This window comes from Cyrtonyx montezumae, unplaced genomic scaffold, assembly GCF_038088225.1.
Source record: "Cyrtonyx montezumae isolate F1298 unplaced genomic scaffold, pur_monq_1.0 scaffold_8, whole genome shotgun sequence".
Lineage (NCBI taxonomy): Eukaryota > Metazoa > Chordata > Aves > Galliformes > Odontophoridae > Cyrtonyx > Cyrtonyx montezumae.
Window position 1 is genome coordinate 83,713,234 of NW_027072089.1, and position 23,624 is coordinate 83,736,857.

The window sequence follows — 23,624 nt, forward strand, 5'->3', positions numbered from 1 at the left end:
TATGTGTATATTTTTAGCGAGACTTCATTCCTAGGATTAAGTTGAAATTTATGTAGGTAATTACCATCACTGGAGAAAAATACAGGATAATCCACATATAACAGCTTCCTCTTGTAATTGTAAATACTGGCCACTGTGTCGTATCAAGAGCTGGCCACACAAGTGGATAACTTAACCACTCTGGTACTCACGCAGGATGCATACAAGGTGGTAGTAATGAAGGAAAGGGTCTGAAGTACAGCTCACCAGACCAAATAACCTCCTGACCACACAAGTAGAAAATAATTAAAACAACGCATGCTTCTAATTTGGTTTGCGGACCAGATGGTGGATGCTCAGGCAGCCAGCGTCTCAGACAGCAGCAGCAATGCTGTGATTTGGGGGGGGGGGGTGGAAAGGTGGCATCTTCTGGACACATCTCAAGACTGTCTGCTGGAGCACAAAGCCCTGGTGCAGAAGGCCATTTCAGGGCATCCCCTTTCACTCAGCAGCCTGGCAGAGCCAGCACACCACACCTTCATCCAGGAGAGAGACACGTCCTGTACTCTTGTCTGCTGCCTTCGGAGCAGAGCCTATAACATGCATGTAAACTTTCCTGCTTTGAAACGAAGGGGTTGGGGGGGGGGGGGGGGGGGTGAAGGGCAATCTTCCCCACAAAAGGCCACTCCTAACATCCCTCGGGACAGGAGGTGGGGGAGAGGGGTCACTCTCAGCTCTACATGGGCTCACGATGCAGAGAGAGGAAATCAAAATGGTAGTTTGACCTTCACAGGCTGCAGACAGCTTGAATGCAGTTTAACCCGAGTATTAAAGATGAAAGCCTCTGCTCATGAAAGGCAGGCATTAACTAATCTGCTTACTTGTATGAAAAAAAAAAAATAAAGCCACGTACACACCAAAAAACACACTGTGGTTTATGGCAAGCCTGCCAAGAATGTAGCAGCTTAATCATAACAGGGTTTATTTCAACACATCGCTGCAATCATGCTTAAACATCGCTCTTTGTGCCGAATTGGGCACACTGTCGTTATCCCTGCAAACCCTCGGCAAAGAGACAGCGGGCCCAGGCTCCTCCAGCTGCTGGGCCCCAGGTCTGCCCCCAGCCCACCCCCAGCCCACAGCAGCCACCTCCCTAAGAGCCCAGGCACACAGCCAGGGCAGGACAGGGAACTGCCAAACCAAAAATTAAAGAGTGTCTGCCTGCACGTCTGCCAGCCCCGTCAACTGAGCAAGCAGGAAGAAAGTAAGGCATGACAGGAGTGGATGCAATCATTCTTCCCTTCGTGTTTTCCTTTCTGTATCAAGTGCAATCCTTTCCTGTCATCTGACCCCTCCGCACTGAACGCTTTGACAAGCACACCCCTGCTCAAACAGTCTCTAATGAAAGATTTCTGCGTGCAAATATTTCAACTATGAACACGGCATAAGCATATTAAATAATGTTTCTTATCTCCCCCACATAGAAATCCCTCACCTTCGGACACCGCAGTCTCTGAACGAGTTTGCTTTAGTCTAGTCAGCAATGCTTTTTGGCTCAAGTTTAATTAAAATTTCAACCAGTGTATATGAGAGAGATAGCATCTTTCCTTTCAGAGACAGGAGACAATATCCTCTAAGTATTTCATATCCTCATTTAAAATCAGCTCATCAGAAAACCACACTCTCCAGCAACAAGTGTGAGATTAGCTTTAGCCACCAGCGTCAGCGTACTGAGAAACTGGAGCCATTTTATTGCCTGCACTGAGATTTTATTGAACACTTCTCTTTCCTGGTAGATTTCTTTGCCTTTCATTTTTTCAACGTTGTTTATTTTTTCCACCCATTCTGTCCGTTCAAAGGATTCTTTAATTATAAGCCAGCTTCCTAAATGAATACTGTACCTCCAAATTTCCTAAAGATAGGAATTATTCCGGGCTCTGCTCGTGTGGTTGTTTTGTTTTGGTTTTCAGTCTTTTGGCTCAGCCGCACAGTTCACACGTTTCAAACTTCCCACTACAATGGTGGGAGCTACAAACACTTATTTCAAAATGAAATCTGATTTTCCTCACACGGCGCAATACTGTCAGGACCACAAAGACTTCTAAAGACCTTCACAAATACCATGCAAAGAGCTGAAACAGGATTGCCACCAACTTCCTTCGATTCTTTCCCCATCTCCCCTCAGAGATACTTTGTTACAGGCACAATAACAGCCAGAGCTGTTAGGCCAGCTCTCACTGGAGCTGCGATTTCTTTTGTTTACCATAGGGGAAGGCCAGAGGCACCAGCCTCCCTCTCCTGCTTCTCCCCCTACACTCCAGGACTGCCTCCTGGCAGAGGGATGTGCCCCCCCCCCCCCCCCCCCCCGCAGAAAGAATAAAGGTAAATAAACCCATCAGTGCAATCCAGCCAGACCTCTGGTGGGAACAGACCAACTTAACAGCATGCTGGAGCCCAAACACAAACATCTGTCTCCAGATGTGCTTACAGAAGAGGTCTTCGCTGCTCAGAAATCCAGGTGAGTGATAAGACTGAATACCTCACCAACCCTGCAGCAAGAGCATTTCCCCCTGAGATTCAGAGGGAATGCATAGAAGCACGCAAGTGAACAGGCCTGCTCAGAGCTCCAACACACACAGCTGAGCTCCAGAAAGAACAACCTAGCTAAAAATAAACCCTCTGACTTGAAAGGAAAAGAAATTCAAACCACTTTGGCCATTAAACACACTCAAACATCTTAGGGCTGGAAGGGAGGGGGGGGAGGGCTGATGGAGACTGGATGGACTCACTTGAGTTCAATAGGATTTTCTAAAGTAAATAAGGAAAAGCAAGAATAGCAATCCTAGGCAAACTGAATTATTTGTTTCAATTCTCATGAAATACACTGCCTAATATCACATGAAGTACTCTGCATATTTGAACATCATTTTTTAAAAGCTGCTTACTGATAGGACTATTGCTTCAGCTGATGAGGCAACTTAATTATACTGCATAGCAGAAACCGCATAGTAGGTCACAGGGTTAACGCTGTCACATCAATAGATCATTATCAAATATACTATTTTCCCATTTCTGCTGTTCATTCTAGATAGCTGAAAGTCAATGGATAACGCCACTATTAAAATTCAGCACATGCACAGACCGAAGACCATGCTGGCCTGCTCATCTGCTCACGGTCCCTCATCAGGACACAGGCTTGTGCGACGGGAACTTCCAAGGGCTCTTCAAGGAAACAGTCCACACGAACTCATGATGAAGATTATAGTCTTAAGTAAATAAATTTGATTCATAGATTTAAAACAGTAGAAATTCATTGCAAGGTGCAGAGAAAAATCTCTACATCTGTATATCACACACAGATGTATGCGCAAGCACTGCTTTTAATACATTTATTTTTCAATCAGCAGTGAATTATCTTTCTTAAAAAGGCAGTAAAATTTACATTTAAACTCTGATGGTTTGTACTTCTACCATTTTAAAGTAGACAGGTATGATTCATTTAAATGAGAGTTATTCTTACAGCAGCACCACAAAAAACCTTCAGAAAGCTACTAATGTTTAACTCAGTGCTGAACTGTATGGCCAAATTACTGTTTCCAAAAGAGGCCCCAGAGTCATCCATCGGTGTTTTTCACACCTCCCTCTGAGGCTCTAGGCTATTTCCCGCGTCCGTTCTCAGAAGGGAGATCTACAGGATGGAAATGTTAGCAACTACTGTCTGCTGCAGCTTCTGAGAACGACCTCATGCAGGAAGCTCATTCCACTGACCTCATTTGATCCACGCAAAAAGTAATAATGGAGCTCCGGTGGCTAATTGCCAAGAGAGAAACACTTGAAGTACTTGTTTCCGACATTCTCCTCTCCTCTGAGGAAGATCTAAACCAGCAGCTCAAAACAGGCTTCTGATTAGATCAAAGTAGGAAACATTTCATGTTATTAGCCACATAGTTTCATCTTGTTTATGAACCGCACCATAATGGACCCCAGACAAGTTAAAATACAGTAGCTCACAAAAAGGGGAAAAACATGATTACTGGAACACGACTAATTGTGTCAAATAAGCATCTTTCTAATAAATACTTTAAAATACTTTTCCAGGCCTCTGCTCTCAATTTTATTGGCATTTAGCACAGATCTGTATCAGACTTTGTAGTTTATGACTTGACCGATATTTGAAAAGATCACTTCTGCAAATAACCCGGAATGTTGAAGAAACCAGTTTACTATATCTTCCATAAAGTCACGATGTTATCTGAATAGGAAGCAATTTCTCATAAACCGAATTCCCCCATATTCAGTTGTCTAAATAACACAGAAAATCTCCCATATATGAAAACACACACACTTGCAAAACTACGTCTCCAAATACATGTAGTCACGTTGTGCTATGTAGTGAGAGGTGCTGTAATACGTAAGAGTTAGAGGTGCCTCTGATAGCAGCTGTGAGTTTGTGGAAGCTGCGTGCCATCTCACTAAAGGTGCTGTAAGCATCCTGGCTTCCTCTGCACCACAAAGCGGGCAGAGTTGGTTGGCTGTCAAACAAAGGCAGCACAAGCAGCAGGCAAGGCAGGCAGCACGTCCTTGCATTTCTCTGCCACGCACCCCAAAGCTCCTCTACCCAGGGGGGGTGGGAGGTTGGGGAAGCAGCTTTACTAGACACTGATGCCTGTAACAACTTCTCCGCAATGCACACAGCATGCAAGCACTCTCCCAGCATTAACTTCCCATTCAGGATCTGCAACTATGCAGGAGCTTTCATCTCTCCGCTCCTCACCGAGCCCCAGCCCGACGTTACGCTTAATGAGACACAGTAGCTGGCTGAGGCAGCCAGTGAGCAACAACGGGCTGCCATAAAACATCTGAACAGACCAGAAACAAACACGCTTTCTGATTCCCTAATGGCAGCGAGACCCTAAAGGGAAGGCCTGTCTAAGCTGCTTCCTTACACCTTCTTAATAGCACCAGCCTTAAGCAAAGTAATGGAAGTGGAAAACAGGATGGAAGGTGGGTGATTTCTGCCACTTGCCCCCAACATCCTTTGGTCAAACGAACAGCATCCCTGTGACCCTTCGCCAGATCAAAAGACGGCAGCTCTATTTACAACATCCTGAGCAATTTAGGATCCCACTTGGCATTGTTTCCTACCTCCCGCCCTGTTCCTTTTCAAATTGGACGGTTTCTAATGAAACTTCGACCGTTTATGAGTTTATAGCCACTGCCAGTGAAGGAGTGCCGCGCAGGGAATCTTAGAAGAAAAAGAAATATCCATCATACCCTCGTTACATGCTAAATGGTAGTGTGTGCAAAGGGAAATAAAATTTGCTTGGTGTGTTTAATTACTACCTTGAAGGACTTCTGCTGCTGTGATTTTTAGCGTCTGCTCTCACTTCCTAGCAATGCACACGCTGACTGCAACTACTACTGCTGCTCTTGCTTTGATTTGTGTTTTAAGAAGGGCAAGAAGAAACCTTTAAACAAACGTGCTGGCTAAACCCACACAATGTTCCTGGAATCTGCTCTGTTTGCACCTTCTCCCCACTTTTTTTTTTTTTTTCCAACAAAAAACATTCACAAACTGCAGGGCCACTCCTGCATGTGCCAGCAATGGCAGTGAAAGAACAGAAGGCACGCAGACCCTACAGAGCCCCCCAAATAAACCTGTGCTTAGCCCCCCGCACAGAGCACAGTGCTGCAGAAGGAGGGGCTCGCAATAGGCAGGGCACGAAGCCAGGCACCCAGCTGCAGCACCAGGAGGCTGCCGTGGCCCTGCCCCATGTAACTGGGATGAATGAAGGCCACAAGCAAATTCCTCGTGCTCTGGCAGAGATGCATTTTTCTCATCTTAAGCAGAGAACATTAAACTGTTTAAGGAAATCCTATTTTACAAGCATATCGTTTCTTTTTCTTGTCTGCTTTTTGAGCTAAGCCAGTAGTTCAGCGTGCTTCACCTACTGTCAAATAGAATGCACCAATGTGTAAAAGTAAAGAAAACTTTAAAAAAACCCTACAAAATATTTTTTAATTTACATAAGAAAAGTTATGATTACGCTGTCATAAAATTCCTGACTTCATCAACTTATTACACGTTACTCTTCAACGGAGACAGCACTTGCAACACGAAGGGTTCTTAAATCAAAACCACACTGCCGGGGAACAATCTTCATTTTAATGATGCTCAACAACAGGGATTAAAATACTTTATGAGTCACACTTTCCATAAAAAAGCAAAACAAAAAAAGGAGAATGGTGATGATTTTGTTCAAAGCGCAGAACTTGTTCATTAAATTCCAAAAAAAGGTGTGGGGAGGAAGGGGAGGGGGGCACAGGCATCTGAAAACGAATGCTGCATTGTGCTTTAAAGCACTAACTACTTCTCACTTAATTGGCTTCCCCGGCTCAGGAGGAATCTGAGCTGCAGACTCACCAGTCCCCCCGCACAAGCGCACGCTGTCCCGGCGCTCCAGACACGGGATGAAAGAGCCCTTCAATCTAAAGATCTATTTATATTCCCTCACGTGGCGACTATAAAAAGCTTTCCTTTCAGGCTGAGGTTTCTCAGCATTAAAGTTAGCAACTGTTCAGACGTGAAAAACCCTATGTACGCTGATTTTTTTAAAAAACAGAGGAGATGCTTTTGTGTTTGGGCAAATGCAGCTTCAGGCAGTAAAGAGAACCTCGCACACCTCCAAGCTTCCCGTGTCACTGCTGTGCAAGAAGAAAACGGGTCTCTAAACCCATCCAAAACACGGTATTGCAAAACCAGCACCGCAGTTGTGTGTGCTTTTGACGGAGCTCTCTCTGCTGCAGCCCCCCCACCTTCCTGCAGGCACACCACCAGCGTGGCATTTCCGATGGCCAGGAAGGGGCTCCGTGAGCTTTGCACTGGAATTTCACATCCGACTGCCCCTGGCTTGGCTGGCTGGCCTCACACAGACCAGCTCTGTGCTTCCACTTCCTCCTATGTAAACAGGAGTAATTATATTTCCATACCTCACAGCGCGTAGAAAGGAAAGACAGTACGTACCTTCCCACAAAAAACGCCTCCCACTCTGCCATGAAAGCTGCTTCAGAAAGAGACTCGTGGTAAAAACAAATTGCTGAAATATTAAAAAGCACACAATGGAAATTTGGTGCCAACTAGTCCATGTGAAGCTCTAAGATGGGACGTGCTGCTTTTAAAGTTAGCAGCACTCCCCACTTGAAAGAAGGTCTTTCTAGCTAATATGTGTATGGCCCCAGTCTTCCTTTCAATTTGATTTAACAATTTATTCTTCCCATTAGCTCCAGAACAACAAAGACTGGCATTATTAAGAGTCAGCAGTCCCAAATTTAGAATAGAAACAAGTTTTGAGACCAAGACCGTAGGCAAACTCCAGCTCCAAAACCCACATGTTGCTTCCTCCACTCCAGCCTCACCAGCAAAAGCCCCAGCTTCCCAAACGAAATCACAGTTGTCTTGCTAAGGCAGCAACAACAGCTTGGGACACCAATTACTTTTGACTTTTTTTTTTTTTTACCTTAAATCACAAGACAGAAAAAGGGACCAGGCTGAAGAGATGCACAACTATGGCACAGAAAGCTCCAGGAAAATATCTCACACCCCAGTGCTCCTGCTCTGCTCCATCTGGCACTGCCACAAAAGACTAACATTTACCAGTTTCGGTTGTAAAAGCAGCAGTGGGATGGCTGCTCAGCCAGCAAGACAGCAGCTAATGCATCCCATTCAGAGTCCTGACTACAACACCGAGCTCAGTGACACCATTTCTGCCCCTATTTAAAGTAAGGAAACACGGAGCTACCACCAGCCTCTCGGATTTATGCCAGTCAGAAAAGTATAACAGCAGCAATATTTATCTCCAAGTGGTTACAAAACATGAGCATTTCTGTTTTGAGAGGATTTTTGTATGAATATGTATCTCATTTTGGTAGGCACACCTAGATAAAGGAATATAAATAAATCTGTCCTCATCCCATTGTTGCACAAGAAGAAACACGGTTAATCCTTAATGGCCAATTTTCCAATGGCAAAAGATGGTCTCTGCGTTCTGTTAACTAAAGTTTCTCACTAGTTGACAGAAATTCAGAATCACTCTCCACAACTTCAGCAAAGGTTCTATTGTGAGAAATCATGACAGAATTTAAAGGCCTCTTCCACCTCCCCCATAACTGCTCCATTCTCATACATGCTTCCCACTGCTACAGGGATGTCCTTAATGGAAGCAGCCAGTAATGAGGAGTCACAACAAGAAGGCCAGGTGTCCTGTGTATCAACCAGAAACAGAAATTATTCGCAGGTTTTAAATACACACTCTGTTCCAAGAGCTCTTTTATTAGTTATGCATATTTTAAATCAAATTCTGTGGAAAGTAGCTTAAAGAACATTGCAACTGAAAGCTGTGCTGGCCCAATAAAGCACATCAATCTCCCATATTCAGCAAATGAATGGCAGGTAGCAGCTGCTAGGCTGTACAAAACTCTTTTCTGACCTAGACTGAACATGCCTTTGATGAAATTGTCTCAAATAATGCCAGGAGCAGTGCTAACTGTAAGATTAAATATTCTGATTTCAGTTAAAAATAATAATAAAAACCCTGAGAAGTGATAAATATTTTTAGCTCAAAAATAGGGGGGAAAAGTACATTCTGTTTTCCCCATTCTTTGAAGTTACGCTTGAAAAAATTGACATCAGTTCTAATATCCAGATTATGTAAATCCAGCTCTGCAGAGATACAAAGCTTGCTCAGAACTGAAGAAAAATGGAAGAAACGTTCTGGGTCAGGCTGAACTGTCACGTATCTATAGGGACAAATTAAAGTAACCAGTTTTGCATTTTATCCTGAAGCAACTAAAAACAAAACTATTCTTCCTGATGTTTCCTCTAATTACAGAGATGGCCAGGCAGAAATCTACTTTACCCGAGTCCTGGTGTGCATCAAAACCAGTGTCTGAAAGCAGGTTTTGTCAGAACTTGTAAACTGATGGAAGGGTTCGCTGACTCACACTGACTGCTGCCAAAAATGCCTTTCCCATAAAGCTGCCTTAAAGGTAGTACACTCAGAAAAACGAAATTGGCAGCGTACAGAGAAAAAAAAAAACTATGCCCTTTGTTTCTTCACAGCGCACAAAGAAACCTTGAGGATGGATTGGTTGGGCTTTGCACTTCTGCTTTTGTTTTTTAAAGTATATACAGAATTGGAGGTCTCATTCCTCCTAGAAGGCCCCATGCAGTCCCAGAATGGCAGTCACTCTTATGGAAGGAAATCTGTACAAACTAGAAGAGAAGCATTTATTCATACTCTGCAGCTATTTGCTCCTTTCCTCATCTCCACCAGTGACTGATGAGCACGTCGTAGCACAACTGCCTCAAAAGATTCCTCATCCTTCCTGCTATCATAAAAGGTTTGAGAGGTTTCAGTACACTTCAAGTTCCTCCCACAATTTTCTGAAGCAATACTGATGGAGAACTGGTTTGATTTGGTGTTTGGGAAGCATTTTTGTTAACTATTCATTTGCTGTTTCTTTTCCTAAGAAAAAAAACGTGGGGGGAAACCCAAATACAGCTCTCCCACATCACAGAATTTAGGAAGAATGGCATGCAGAAAATCAAAATGGATCTTCTTATTTCCCACAGCATAAAGAACAAATTTAATTGCCATCTACTACACAGAGGTAAACTATGCATGCAGATCACAAGCTCCAGTTTTTCTAAGCAATTCCCAGCGTTCTTAAAATAAAAGCTTCCCTGGACTTCAAAAGAAAATCTGCGAAAATTCACAAACAACAGAGGACAACCACAGAGGAGAACTATGAACACTGTTAGAACTGGCATTACAGATAAATTTCCTTATCAGGCAATAGAACAGGTGTCTTAAAAGCTAGAAGAAAAGAACAGAAAACTACTAATGTGTGCTTTGAATCTCCCAACTAGCCCTGATAATAAGAAGAGAATCTATATATGAGCCTTGAGCCTTCCTGCAGGAAAGGGAAATCAATCATTCTGGCTGAAGGATGCCTGAAAAGTGGCAACAGAAAATTTCAACTCTTAAACGCATTAAGTAATGCTGTGATTCACCTGCTGTTGAAACCACCACCGAGACCAAGTTTAATATGTGCTGGATCAAAGCCTGGGAAAGGTAGCATCATGTAAGTGCTCCCTTCCCACTGCCAACTCCCAAAAGTCAACCCAAGGTGCTCTGTGGAAATGACGGAACACACACAGCCCTTCCAGGAACAGCATCTCCATTATTGCCTAATACTCATGACACAAGCACCAGGAAGACAAGGCTGGGGATGAGGGGGAAAGGCCTTACAGCTTCATGCAGAAGCACAGCAAGATAGCTGCAGACTCTGGAAAGCCTGATGGAAATGGGAAGCAAAACCCAGTGTAATACAGACTTCTGAGGATCCAGGGGTAATAATTTCCCCTTGCCCTTCCCAGGATAAAGCTTCTCTGAGGCACACCCTTACCCTTGCTAAGCAAGGCCAGGCTCACGCAGGCCGTGCTGTCGCACGGCTGGTGAAGGAGGGCAGGACAGGCCATCAGGTACTCCAGGAGCCAGGACAACCTCAATGGGATCCCAGCCACCTGGCTACCATCCTGGGGAAAACCCTGTGCTCAGCTGCCTTGTAGGCCCCCAGTCAACTCCACAGGCAGAATATAACAGGGGCTGATCCCAAATCCAAACAGAACTGGGAGTAACACGCTATCAGAGCAACACAAAAGGGGCTTCTCACAGTCAGTCTTTCATTACACACAGCAATCCTCAGGTGGCACCCCAGAAGTCTTTCCTGCACATACTTTCAATAAAGCGATGGCACAATGCTACATGACAGCTGGAAGTAAAAGGACTGGAGGGAGAAACTGAGTTTGAATTAAAAGCATCATCTACAGCCACATTTGGCAGCACTGTCCATGCTGATACAGACAGCTAGAATTCTTATTACACTCCATGCATTGCAGTGACGGTCCTAAATAAGAAACTGTCATGTGCTACACAGAACAAGAGCTATCCTGTGCTTTCCCACCCCACCACGCACACACACCAACCCACTCTGCTGAACAGATTCTTAAAGTGGTGATTATCCGGTCACACTCCTTGCCTGTATGTTTGGCTATATGCTTTGCATATTGCATTGCAGAACAGAGAGATACAGAGCAAAAAAAGAGGCATAAACATGCAAAGCAAAATTATATATATTTAAGCCATCGTGCTCCCACTCGAGAAATCTTGTGCTACATTCAAATTCCCATTTCGTAAGAAAGGCCTGGCAATATTTGGTCTGCTCAAATAAATATTTATTAATCTCAATATAAAAGACCAGACACCAAATTTATACGAGCCGAGCCCCATTTAGGCAGAAGCCAATAATAGCTGCTTTCAGACTTTGCAACGTTGGAGTTTGCCAAATGGAAGTGACAAGTCTGGACCACGAAGAAAAATGAAACCATTTGGTAAGTTATATACTGAGTAATAAACAGTCTGTCAGTTTGCTTCTAATCCCCCTTCTTCCACAAGGTTGGTTGTTGTTTTTTTTACTTCTTTCCCTTCTTCCTGATGCACACTGCAGAGCATGTGCACATTATAAATTAAACAGAAGCTACTTCAGCTCTGAGGACCACACACCATGGACAACTTAGACAGGTCATTGTTACCTAAACAGAACTTGTTTTTTGTTTGCATTGTACATTTCATTTCTGTTTTGACAGCAGATTTTAAAAAGAGGATGTTACTTTTCTTAGTGCTTTTAATCATTTGGGAAGAAAAGAGGGAAAAAAAAAGTTCTGCAACAATAGTACAGAAGTAAAGCCTTGAAATTTTTCGTTCCTTCCCATGACATCTGTGGGTAGTCCTGTTCATAACGCCTTTGTTTGGTGCTGATTTACCTCAGTTTGAGACAGGACGCTATTCACAGCCTGTTCTAGGAACTATGGAGGAAGCAGAGGGAGGATGCATCTATTTGTTACCTACCCTGACATCGCTGCTTATGATTAATGCATGTAAAAGAGCAGAACACGTTTCCTCCAACTATCTCCACCTCAGTCGCTTTTTGTACACATCGAAAAGGGTGGGGATAGAAACTCTGCCATGATAGATTAGCTCCTTGCAACACCACCTGCCAAACACACAAGGAAGGAAAACACCTTACCTATACACAACTCAGCACCCAAGCTTTACACACCCTGCAAAGCGAGCAGCAGCTGGCTCTGCCCAGCCCCAGACCCACAACGGGCTGTGCTGGTGATGGGTCACCGCTGATGCAGGCTTAGAGCAGGACAGCAGAGTGACTGCTGGATGAGGAGATCCTGCAGGAAAAACCCAACACAAAGAAGCAGCTCTGGAAAATACTCTGGCCTTACCTGCAGATGACCCCAGGCAAGCTGCTCTGCACTACAGATCTTGTTTACAGAAGCAAGATCATACTCCCTGCTGCCTGACAAGCTTTTTGGGAAGAAGAACCAAAGATCCTCAAAGAGCTTTTCATGGGAGACACTGCAAGGCTTCAGAAACATTAATTGCTTTGAACAGAGTGGGCAGAAACTGTTCAGCCCAAAACACCAAACTGGAGTTCCCAGCAAATTCCTACTGACACTCAGTCCTCTGACCAGCAGGCTATAAGACCTTACCCTGGTGATGGTAGAAGCACAGATTATCTCACCCCAGTAACTCACTCTGGTGCTGGGAACCTGTTCCTGTACCCTCCTGCAGGCCCCTCAGCCTGGCCTGCTGCATGACAGTCCCCACAATGTCAGACACAGGTTCAACTGATGACAGCTGCAGACAAAATTAACCTTAGAAAGCTTAACCTGAGCCAGTCTATTAGTACCCACCCTAAATACACGTCCTCCAGTCTTCACCTTTCTCCTGACACATTTGTTGGCACGAGGGGCTTGGATCAGCTTAAAACAACAGAGAAGCTGTTCTGTTTTCCTTGTAGCTGCCGATTCCAGGAGCTTATCAACAAAACAAGCTTGCTCAAATTGGCAACATCCCAGTTCACTAATTTTCTTAAGTAGCATGTTATCAACACAAGATGTACTTTCTGGATTAAAAAAAAAAAAAGTCCTTACAACATCTACAACAAAAGCAAGTTCCCAGCTAGCTAGGTCAGTCCTCCACCCTCACTTCAGCCTCTTCCCTTTTCTATAGGTAGGTCAAGGCATGGAGATGCTGTCAGACAGACTTCACAGCCAGCTCCTTCTCAGACTCAAGGCAGATCAGCTCAATGCATGGCCCTGTCTACTTCTATTTGCTGTCACCAAACATAGCCCTTAATTAAAAAAAATTAAAAATAAAAAAAATTATCCACAAAATAACACAGTGAACTTGAAATTATCCTTCATATTTTGGTCAGGCGTTTTTTCTGTAATATAAATTGCTCTGTCTTTAATTGTGAAATGCATCAACTGCTGTACCAGCTCAACACTATGCTGTACAACACACCTCACCTTAGCTCCTAGTAACACCTACAGCTAATTACCAATACAGACAACAGCCTCAGAGCCTGCTTTGGCTCTCCTGGTTCTCTTCAGATGCTTGCTATTAAACATTATCCTGCATGACAGCCACTCCTGGTGAAAAGGAGCAGGCAGCTCTGGGAAGGAAAACCAAATAAAATCACGTTTCGCGTGCACACCCACGCTCACGTACCCACGTCACAGGAAGCTGGAGGTTTTGCTTTGACGTGCTCTCCTGTGAGTCGGTGGCGTGCCCACTGCTACTCAGGAGGGCTCTGATGTCTTTCAGATGAAATGCAAAGGGATGATTTATTGCAGGCAGAGAGGCTGTATTTGTCCAAGGGTGCGGTTAGACAATGTAATTGAGCAAGCCTGCTGCTCTGACAGGCCTGTCCCACTTCTTTCCCATCCTCACTCCTACTTTTTTCTTTTTTTAATTAAGTTTCTGACAAATTAGCAAATTGATCTTATTTACCATACAATCAGATGAAGAACTGAGCTGCAGCAGGCAGTATAGCAGAAAACTGCAACTGTAAGCTGAGAAAGAAGGGGAAAGAAGCAGGACTTGCCATGTTAAACAGAAGCAAGCCACCAGACTAGCTCAGACATTTAGCTTCAGAAACATGTATTCCATATTCTGGCTGGATTTAATATCTTAATTATATGGGTGCTGTTCATCTTATTTCCATTTACAGTTCCAATTACTAGTTCTCTGGAGTAAATAATACAGTATTTACACCAGAAGGCTGCCCTGCTTTAGGCACATTTCATTTCCTGATCTAAGCTCCTACAAGGGCAGCAATAGGTTCATAATGTTCACCAACTCCTACTCCAGACAAAGCTGTGATCCACAACAAAAACTACAGCACCCTTTTGGAGTAAAGCAGGAAAACCAGAACCCTACAAAAGGTGGTTCCCTTCTGTGTCCCCCTGACTCACCATGTACACACAGGACTGCGTCTGGGATTGCTTTTTCTCTGCACATGGCAAGTCCTGGTGCAAAGAAGCTGACAGCACTGGTTGCATGCATTACCCCGAGGCTGAGAAATGGCTTCAGAGTATGGGAAATCACACCAATCTTGGGCATGGCCTGACACAGCTCGCAAGCAGTATCCCATAGAAGCATTTATGGAATTGGAAACCTTCCTAAGACAGACACAACCGTAACTCTCAGCAAAATAGCCTCTGACTGAAATTCTTTCTTTCTCCTCATCAGCTGTGGAAAACCAACCATCAGGAGCAAGATCAGAGGCCTTCCTCCTGGCATCACTCCTTCTGCAGAGCTGTCCCAAAGCGTAGCCAGTACTCTTCCACACGATTGGCACATCAGCCTCTGGGACACTAGATCTCCCCAGACTGTCACAGTCTTAGGGAAAACAACCAACATCAGCCATGCAGTACTTTCTCTGCCTGTCTTGCTGGCCAGGCCACTGCCCAGCAGAGACAGCTGGGCTGCCAACTTGGGATCTCGACTTCTCATTTCCAAGTGTCATAAAATAGGGGAGAGGGTGAATTATTTTAAGGACTTAAAATCCTCTCCATGTTAGGAGCATCAGGGTCAAAAAAAAAACTGTTAGGAGTAGGATGACAGAGAGAGAGAGCCACCACAGAAGCCCCATGTCCCTAAGAAACCAAGGCTTGTTCACCTCCAGGACATCAGCCCAGAGCGTTGGATGCCCACAGCTCTGGGCCTTGCTGCACTGAACTTGTACTGCACTAGTGGTATGTGAAAAAAATGTCTGATGGGAGCCCTTGTCAAATCTGAAAATAAACATGCTTTAAATGTTTAAAATGCATTCCAGATCACCAGCACTGCCCCAAGTAGCAACTCCCCAGCTCTCCTCGTCTCCGCCAAGAGGGTTCATCCATTTGGACAGAGTCAGATCTCAAATCCAATGGAGAGAAAGGAAAAAGAAGAAGAAAAGAGAGAAAGTCATGCCTGGGAGCACAAGAGGTGGAAATTAATGTGAAACAAAGGAGCCCAAACCAGGCAGCAAGTTATAAACACCAAATATTGAAATTCCAAGGCTGACCTGCAAATTTCACGGTTAATACAACGCAGATCCCTTTTCTGCTGTTGGGTTAAAAGTGCACAACCCTCTCCTAGGCAATTCTCCAAGGAATTTTAAGGCCTGAATGAAAATACTAATTAAAACATACTAAAAACTGAATGAGGAAGCATGTGAGATGACTCCTGAGCACTGTGAGGAAAAGAGAAGACAATCCAGCAGCCCACAGGCGCTCCCCTGCCAAAACACAGTCCATGAGCAGAGAGGCCTGACATCAGCATTAACTCAGTCCTTCAGTCCTAAAGAGACCCAGCAGCTAGCCAAGGACCCATACATTCCTAAATCCTTGCATCCCATCTGCTGCCACGATGCCCCAGCACTTGGAGGGTCTGAGCACAGCTCTCCATCTCCAGCACTTGGCACAGGCAGCGCAGTCATCCTCCTCTGGAATGACAGGAAGGCTGTATCTTAGCAGCTGGGTTTTTTTGTTTGCTTTTTTTTTTTTTTCCAAGGGAAAAAATATAACATTTAGTTTTTAACCAGCAAAATCCCTCATGAGGTTAACTAAAAGTGTAAACTGAATTCCATGTTAAATTATCCTCTGTACGCCAAAGCCACAACATCTAGTACTAGTTATTACTCTTTAAAAAGAAGCAGTCCAGAGTTTACACGCACATATATGTTCAGAAGAGAGTATTTTATAAACCCCACAAAAACATTTACACAAAATAACTCGATTTAGGCCAGCGGAGTAAATCTCTCACATACAAAATGTCAGCCAATTAAGCTTTTAGCAGAGCACCAGGGAGACTGATTTTAGAAAGCTAAGCAGGTTTCTCAGTCTAGGAATGCCTGAAATCTGTTTATTCTCAATCAACAATGACTTTCTGCCTTTTGCCAATTACTGAAAGTAGTGAGGGAAAATGGATTTAGTCTCTGCTTTTACAGATCAGTTGGCTTAGCAAAATTTAAACTCACACACAGATGCCTTGACTCCTCTTATTAATTTGAGCAGACAACAAGAAACAGAATTGCTCTGGCTTACCCTCTGTCCCTAATCTGTTCATCCTTGATGGCTAACAACTCTAAATACTTGTCCTCCCATGGTATCCTGCCACCCCCAGTAGTGTGTCCTCCTCCGGTGAAGGAGAAGAGCCATATCCTTGTTTCTATGCCTGGCACATAACACAAAATGTGGCTCCTCAAGTGCCCTGCAAGGCCCTAACAGCATCCTGCTGCCTGGGAAGGCCACCTCCTTCCCCTCATCCTGCCCCTCTCTTCCCTCACTCCCTGCTTCCTCCCAGCCCCAGGTAGGATGTCCCACCTTCTCTCCTCTGCTGGCCCTGACGCTCACCAGATGGCTCCATATGCCAAAATAATTGATTCGTCTGGCCTGTGTCACCCAGGACGATAGAACCTTTCTCCTTTCTGCAGCAGCAAAATAACAAAATCATCACATTTGTGACAGCAGCCCTGGTCAGTCTCCCAAGCCCTGTGTTCAGCCAGTTCTGCATACACATCTGGCAGAAAACCATTTCTTCTCCAAGCAGCTTCATCACCCAACAACTCCACACCTTCCACAAACCCAAAAAACACCAAATGCTGCTGCAGAGGTTGGGACAGTCCATTCACAGATGAACTCTGAGCACTTCACAGGCATCTTGTACTCATTAAATTATATTCCTCGTCTGTGTTTCTCTCTAGACTAAAGAAAAGGTTTGAACATAACCCTATATTGGAATGATTCCCAAACAAATTTCCATTTCCCCAAGGACAGGTTTTCTTCGTGGCAAGTAGTGGAAATTTGCAACAGTTTATTAAAAAGAGGCAGCTTTACCTCTGGCCAATATCATGTATTATCCAGATGTCATCAGAGGTCCTGGAAAGTAGCTTATACTTAAAATGCCTGGAGGCTCTATAGCACATACAATGCTTAACAAACATTCCAAAACACACTGGCTTATTTAACTTTCTCACAATAACATTTCCTGAATTAATAATTTCAAAAACTACAACACTCTAAAGGTACTTCATCTTCTCAGGACAATATAACATTTAGAAAACTCAAGTTCCAAAAAGCAAACAGATAGGCACATACAATTCCTCCCTTACCGCAGCAAAACACCACAGAGATGACAGAGCTGTAACTACAATTGTGTCTTCAGTTGCTATAGATATCCTTCCCTGGGAGCATTTTTTGACTGACAACATCCCCTAGGACTCCCCAGACCCACAGGAGAAAAGTCACCAGCAACAGAAGGTATCTATCACCTGCTAGCAAAACGCATTTAACAAATTCTAGCTATCATTCTCCTCCTCACCAAGCACTTGAAGAGGAGAAAAGCCAAAGCATAACACAGAGTATTACCTGTGAACCAAATTTCACTGACTTATGAAACCCAACCAAAACACTTCTATGTAGGTGATGCACCATGAAGGGCAAAGTAGTAAATCATTTGGTTGAACAACACCACAAGAAAGATTTTCAGCATGATCAAAAACCCTAAAATTCCTACATATGCAATTTTATTAATTAATTTATTTAAAGAAGGCCCAGGGCATTCTCGCATAATAAGAAGTCAAGGATCTAAACCCACAATCCCAGCACAGGAGAAGGCAAACTGTCAAGTCTGCACTCGAAGGGGACAGCTCATTCTCAGACCATGACAGAGGAGTGTCAGAACAGCGTGCTTTGTCCTTCCATCTCTGCTCTGTGCCTGGGATGCATGAGGTTGTGGGAATCAAGAGAATGCCTGCAGTTGAATAGAGGTTTGCATGACAGAAGCAAGGGTCCAAGCAAAAGCCAGGACCAACAGGAGGATGAGCAGCCTATGGTGTTTACACTGAAGCCAAGAAGATTATGAGAGATTGAGAGCAATCGGTTTCTACTGAAACTAGACATTTTTTCCATTTAAACTACTCAGCAGCACAAAGACAGTTCATCCTATGGAAATTATTTAGCATTTACGATATGCTGTAAGAAGCAGTGGGGAAATCCAGACAGTCATCTGTCAATCCTCCCACTGTGGGAACATCACAGGTATACAGGCTCCGAGGTAGGGTTTTTTTGTTTTGTTTTAATTTCTTCACTCAACGAATGAAGACACTTCTCAGTATGCTCCATCTCAGGGGAGATGCTACATTTGCTTAGAAATACCTCCGGATGGAGATCTCACTAGGAAATGGCAGTATATTTCTATAACTGGGTTTGCTAACCGGATACAATAATTTCTGAAAACCTCAAATGAAATACCACAGTGTGCTAATCTGCTCTTTCACTGCAAGTAACCTCAGACGTCCTGTAATTCTACTGCGTGTTGCTTCTTGCCTCATTTAAAGGCTCTGATAATTCAGACTGATAGTGCAGAGATCAACCCAATCCCTTCCTCCCGCTCCTACCAACTTCACATCTTATCAGCAACTTCATTCTGTGTTCCAGATTTCAGAAGTTACTTCATTCCTCCCAGCAGTATAAGCACCATTCCTTAATCTGGCTTTGTTTCTGTTTGCTTTCTAAATAAAAATACCATTTTAAAATTGCAGTGGAGTCAGGAAATTAACAATAAGTGTTCCCAAAGCAACTTAACTCTGCCCTGCTGCAGTCACAGTGGGCAGCACAGTACTGTCTTTCACAGCAAGCTTGAAAGACACTGCACAGGGCAGCTTCTTGCTGCAAACCCTTCTCCTGCTGCCAAATCCACAGCTGTCCCAGGAGCAATCAAACTCAGGACTGCTGAACATCCTCTCACCCTTCTGCAACTGAGTGCTTGATGCTCGCTGCTGCCCCAGCTGCTGCTTGCAGGCCTTCTCCCTCTCCTTTCCACTTCTGAGGAACCTTTGAGCTTTGTCATCCAAAACAGGAAGAAAGCAGCGACAGCAGACACGTGGTTATTCCCATCAGTCACGTAAATACGGTGTGGAAGCAATGAAGATCAGATCGATGGTTGCCCTTTAGGGAGAGAACCCTCATATTTCAAAACACCAACTAATTGCTCAGTTAAATCTTCCACTAGAGTTGAGTTAGAAGTAGTACACTTCAGGAAAGGAAATCCAAAATGAGGCATTTTAAAGGGGCTGATGAAAGGCTTTCCAAGGAAGGTATTGTTCTCATTCTTACCTCGAAACCCTCCTGCTACATGTAAGGGAGAACCCTGAACACCGTTTCGGACAGGCGCAGGGAAGTCAGAGTTTGTGTTAAGAGACTCTAATCTAATTTCACGCCTTCCTCCTGCTCTCACTACCCCGTCTTAAAAATTCATGTTTTATTAGATTCATGAAACAGCCATAGCTCATAATGAGATAAGTCAGCTGATACTGTCGATGTGGTGTTTTGTACCAGACACTAATGCTAATTGTATAAGCCTTCCGCCGCACTTTGTTTGCTGAGCCCACGTGCTTAAACCGCTTGCCGTATTACCACAAACAGTTCATTAGCAGCAAGTTTACGGGCCTGGGTGGCATTAACCTTTCCTCAAAACGTCCCAAGCTGAGATCGAGGACCTTGTGCTGCTAATTGCAGGAGGCAGGGCCGGGCTCCCGGGCGGTTATGTGATCCTGGGGCAGCCGTGCTGCCAACGCCAGCCGCCAGACCTCGCTTCCGCAAGGGGACCTCCACTGGCTCCTCCATCCCTGCCGCCAGCCCGTAAATTTCCTTCCAAACCCAGAATGGAGAAGGGGGCGAAATGAGCTATCTGTGTTTTTAAACGCTGTCATTAGACTCCTGCCTGCAAGCAGTTAAAAGGAGCCACGTGCTGCATCTGAGCCATTGGTGTGGTTTATGGCTCTGTGCAGGCCAAGCACAGCCAGTGCCTCTGCAAATGGGGTTTTCACATCCAGGCATCCTGGTTCAATTACAAATGATGCAAGGTATGCACAGACCTTGGCTTCGATACACTACACCACTCGGGTTCAGCAGACTGGGAATAAACTCACATTGCAGGCACCAAGTATGCTACAACAATTTAAATGTAATTTTAAAAGAAACATCAGGCTTGTGTTTTGTCTTCAAATTGCTCTGCACAAGCAAAAAAGGGACAGCAGATGGGAAATATGTGCAGAGCAAGCAGCTGATAAAACGCACTGACTGTCCAGCACCACACAAAAAAAACCCAGAGCATGTTTAAACAACCAAAAGACACATCCAAATAAGAAACAAAAAGCATTCCTGACCACAGAATTGCTTTCAGAGAGCAGGCAGGAGAAACATGAGCAACAACAAAAAGACAAAAATAACCCATAAGCTGCATCTCAGAGCAAGGGTTCACTGATCTTACTATGTGGTTGTACTAACATGACAAATGCTCAAAAAATTATTCACAAAACCAGAAGCAGCAATTACCCTTAAGCTTTCCTGATGATTACAGCAAGCCCCGTGGAAGCAAGTGAGAAACGTGCAGATTTCAATCCACCTTGAAGATACTGGATCGAACAAATTTTGCTATGTATACTTTTTGCCAGCCTGAACAGGAATAAGCACGTGAGGAACAGAAAGTGAATTAACGAGATGCATCGGAGCAACAGAATGCAGGCTTTGTTAGGAGCAGGCAGCAGGGGAATTCAGCTTGCTGATACCAAAAGAGAAGTATTTTAATCTCTTTCACAAGCATAATCATGGGGGAAAAAAAAATGAAAACCATGACGGACCAATTGACAGTTTGTTACTGTGAACAATGCTTTTTGTTTTCTGAAGTTTGCTTTCTCAGATCTTCTAAGTAAACAGCAACACTTCAGAGATCTGAAAGGCAACAAAGCTGTTTAAAATTAATTTCAGTTCAAGTTGCCACAGCGAAGGAAGAAAACTCATCTTCTCATATTCAGCCATTTGCTTCAAGGGATGCTTCACAAAAATGCTTTCTTCCTAGAACAACCACCAGCTCGTATGAGCTTGCCCACAGAGCCTGTCCTGCCTATGTTTAACAGTAGTTTTGTCATTTGTATTCTTTCCCAGTTTAAACTCAGGAAAGACTTCAGGAACACAGATATTCTACCCTCGAAGCACACATTTCAAGAAACTATAATCCAGCTTATTTCGCTGTGCACAAACTATTTTGTCTTGCACAATCAAAACACAAGCAAACAAATAAACAGAAGGCGATCCAACTGGAAAGATATTTTTGATGAGAGGAAAAAGACTTTGCTAACAACTATTAAGAGAATGCCAAACTGTCTAAAACAGTTCTACTATAATAAAATGGTAACTCAAAAAAGCAAGTATAAATGCACTCCACAATCCTTCAAGGATTTTGGCATATCAACTCTACAATGATTTACCTAATACCATCCCAGCAGGGCTGACAAACACCCAGTATACTCTCAAGGGATGTACTCATATCAAAGATGTGTGATAATGCTCCAGCTCAGCAAGCACCAGTCCCATGGGATACGGGTGCAGGAACACTTAACAGTCCCAACAGCTCCCTCAGCCTCTCCACACAAGACATGGGCAATCTCCCTAGGCCCACTGCATGCATCCAGGAGGACTACAGAATACTTAATGAAGCAGCAACACAGAACACCATAGCTTGTACCAGCACCAAGGGGATGCCAACCAAACCTGCATCTGTGCAGAATAAATCAGCAGAGCGCAAATCCTTTTGGTCATGCTTCAAATACACCACAGATGACCCACTTCAACTTCTGGTGCAAGGTTGAGGTCAATACGAACCCCCCGAAAAAAATCGCTCCTGAAATTCATTGGTGTTTTTGCTTTCCCTTATAAGACATCTGCTCTTCCTTTTCTTGAAAAATGACAAGAAAATCATAAATTGTGCGATTATAATAATTCACAGATTAAAAACTGCGAAGATACTATGATGCTGCAGGGGGAAGTGGTTTCCTTTTTCATATGAAGGTGTGGGAATTGAGACAGAAGCACAGACAAATGCTATACCAAGAACAAGCCACCCAATGCAAAGTAACAGGAATGACAGTAGGGTACCATCAAAAAAGGTATGACTTAATTCTGCAGGATTAGGGCTTCCTGACACACCCTTATCAACACCAACAGCCTGGTTAGCTTCTGCATTTCAGCTGCTTCTTTATATAAGTTGTAAAAGGAAGTCTCAAGCTCATGATGCAAAACTGACCTTGCCAGAGTGCAACGGAGACACTTCACTCAAGTTGAGAAAGCCCAAAATTTTGTAGGGCTCAAAACTTACAAGGTGCTTTCCAAACAGAAGACCACTGGAAACTATTCATTTACAGAATATGAGAAGAAAAAAAAAAAAGTGACCATATGGATGCCTAATAAAAAAATAAAAGTTGAATAAATTAATTAATTACTTAACAGATCTCTCTAATATATAAAAATCTTGCAGGGACCCAACACATTTGGGTATTTTGGTATAAAAGACAATAATGGTTAGCTGGCCACCTCATGTTCCTCTACCACCCCCATCATGGAATAAAACCTTTTAGAGAGCTGAACCTAATCATCACTAAATATACCTTCAGTCTTTAAAATTAAAGAGCAAACTGACTAAGTACAAAGAACCAGCAGAAAATAACAGTACAGCTGGCCACCTTTGGCAGATTTGCAACCATTACACCCCATCTTTCTGTAGCCACTTCCTTTTGACTGCTACACCTTCATTTAGCTACCAAAGTGGGAACAGCAGAAGTTGTACTTCTTTTAGGAGATTGAAAGCATTTAAACCTTTGTAAGATACGAAGAAAAGGGCTCCAATTAGAAAATGCATAGGGTTTTAGTCTCTTAAATCTATCTATTATTTGCTTGAAGAGAGCTATAGACTAAATTTATAGGGTATGACATTGTACAATGTTTTGTCCAAGACAGCTCTACACAAAGTTAGTCTACATTTCACTGTTTGGGCAGAAAAAAAAAATGAACAAACAACGTGCAGATTTTTTTTTAAAATCCAACTGCTACAAGGAAGCAGATCTCACAGAAAGCAAAGTCCCAAGCTGTTATCAATTTTGCAACCCAAACAGCAAAGAACGCACCGAACATCAATATAACTGCTCTCATGAGTTCAGCTGACTAGTTGTCATAATTCTCAGGCTCTTTATCTCTCACCACTTTCACTCAATGTTACAGAAGTAAAACTTCTTCCAAAGGAGACCACAACCTGTTTTAAGGCATTCATCAGATCTGTAAAGCAAGGCGTGTATGTAGCCATCTCCTACACAGATACAAGGGATGACAGATTAACATTTTTCAA

General features: G+C 43.6%; 1 protein-coding gene across 2 annotated transcripts in view; it reads right to left on the reverse strand.

Moving 5' to 3' along the window:
* JARID2 (jumonji and AT-rich interaction domain containing 2) overlaps window positions 1-23,624 on the reverse strand; it is a 199,752-nt gene that overhangs the window by 151,013 nt on the left and 25,115 nt on the right. Inside the window, exon 1 of one of the 2 annotated variants that reach the window (XM_065752300.1) lies at window positions 12,338-12,444. The exons of the other annotated variant lie outside the window; for it this stretch is intronic. The gene's annotated coding sequence lies outside the window, so the exon portion shown is untranslated. Of the gene's footprint in view, window positions 1-12,337; window positions 12,445-23,624 lie in introns of those variants that run through there. 2 annotated transcript variants of the gene reach the window in all.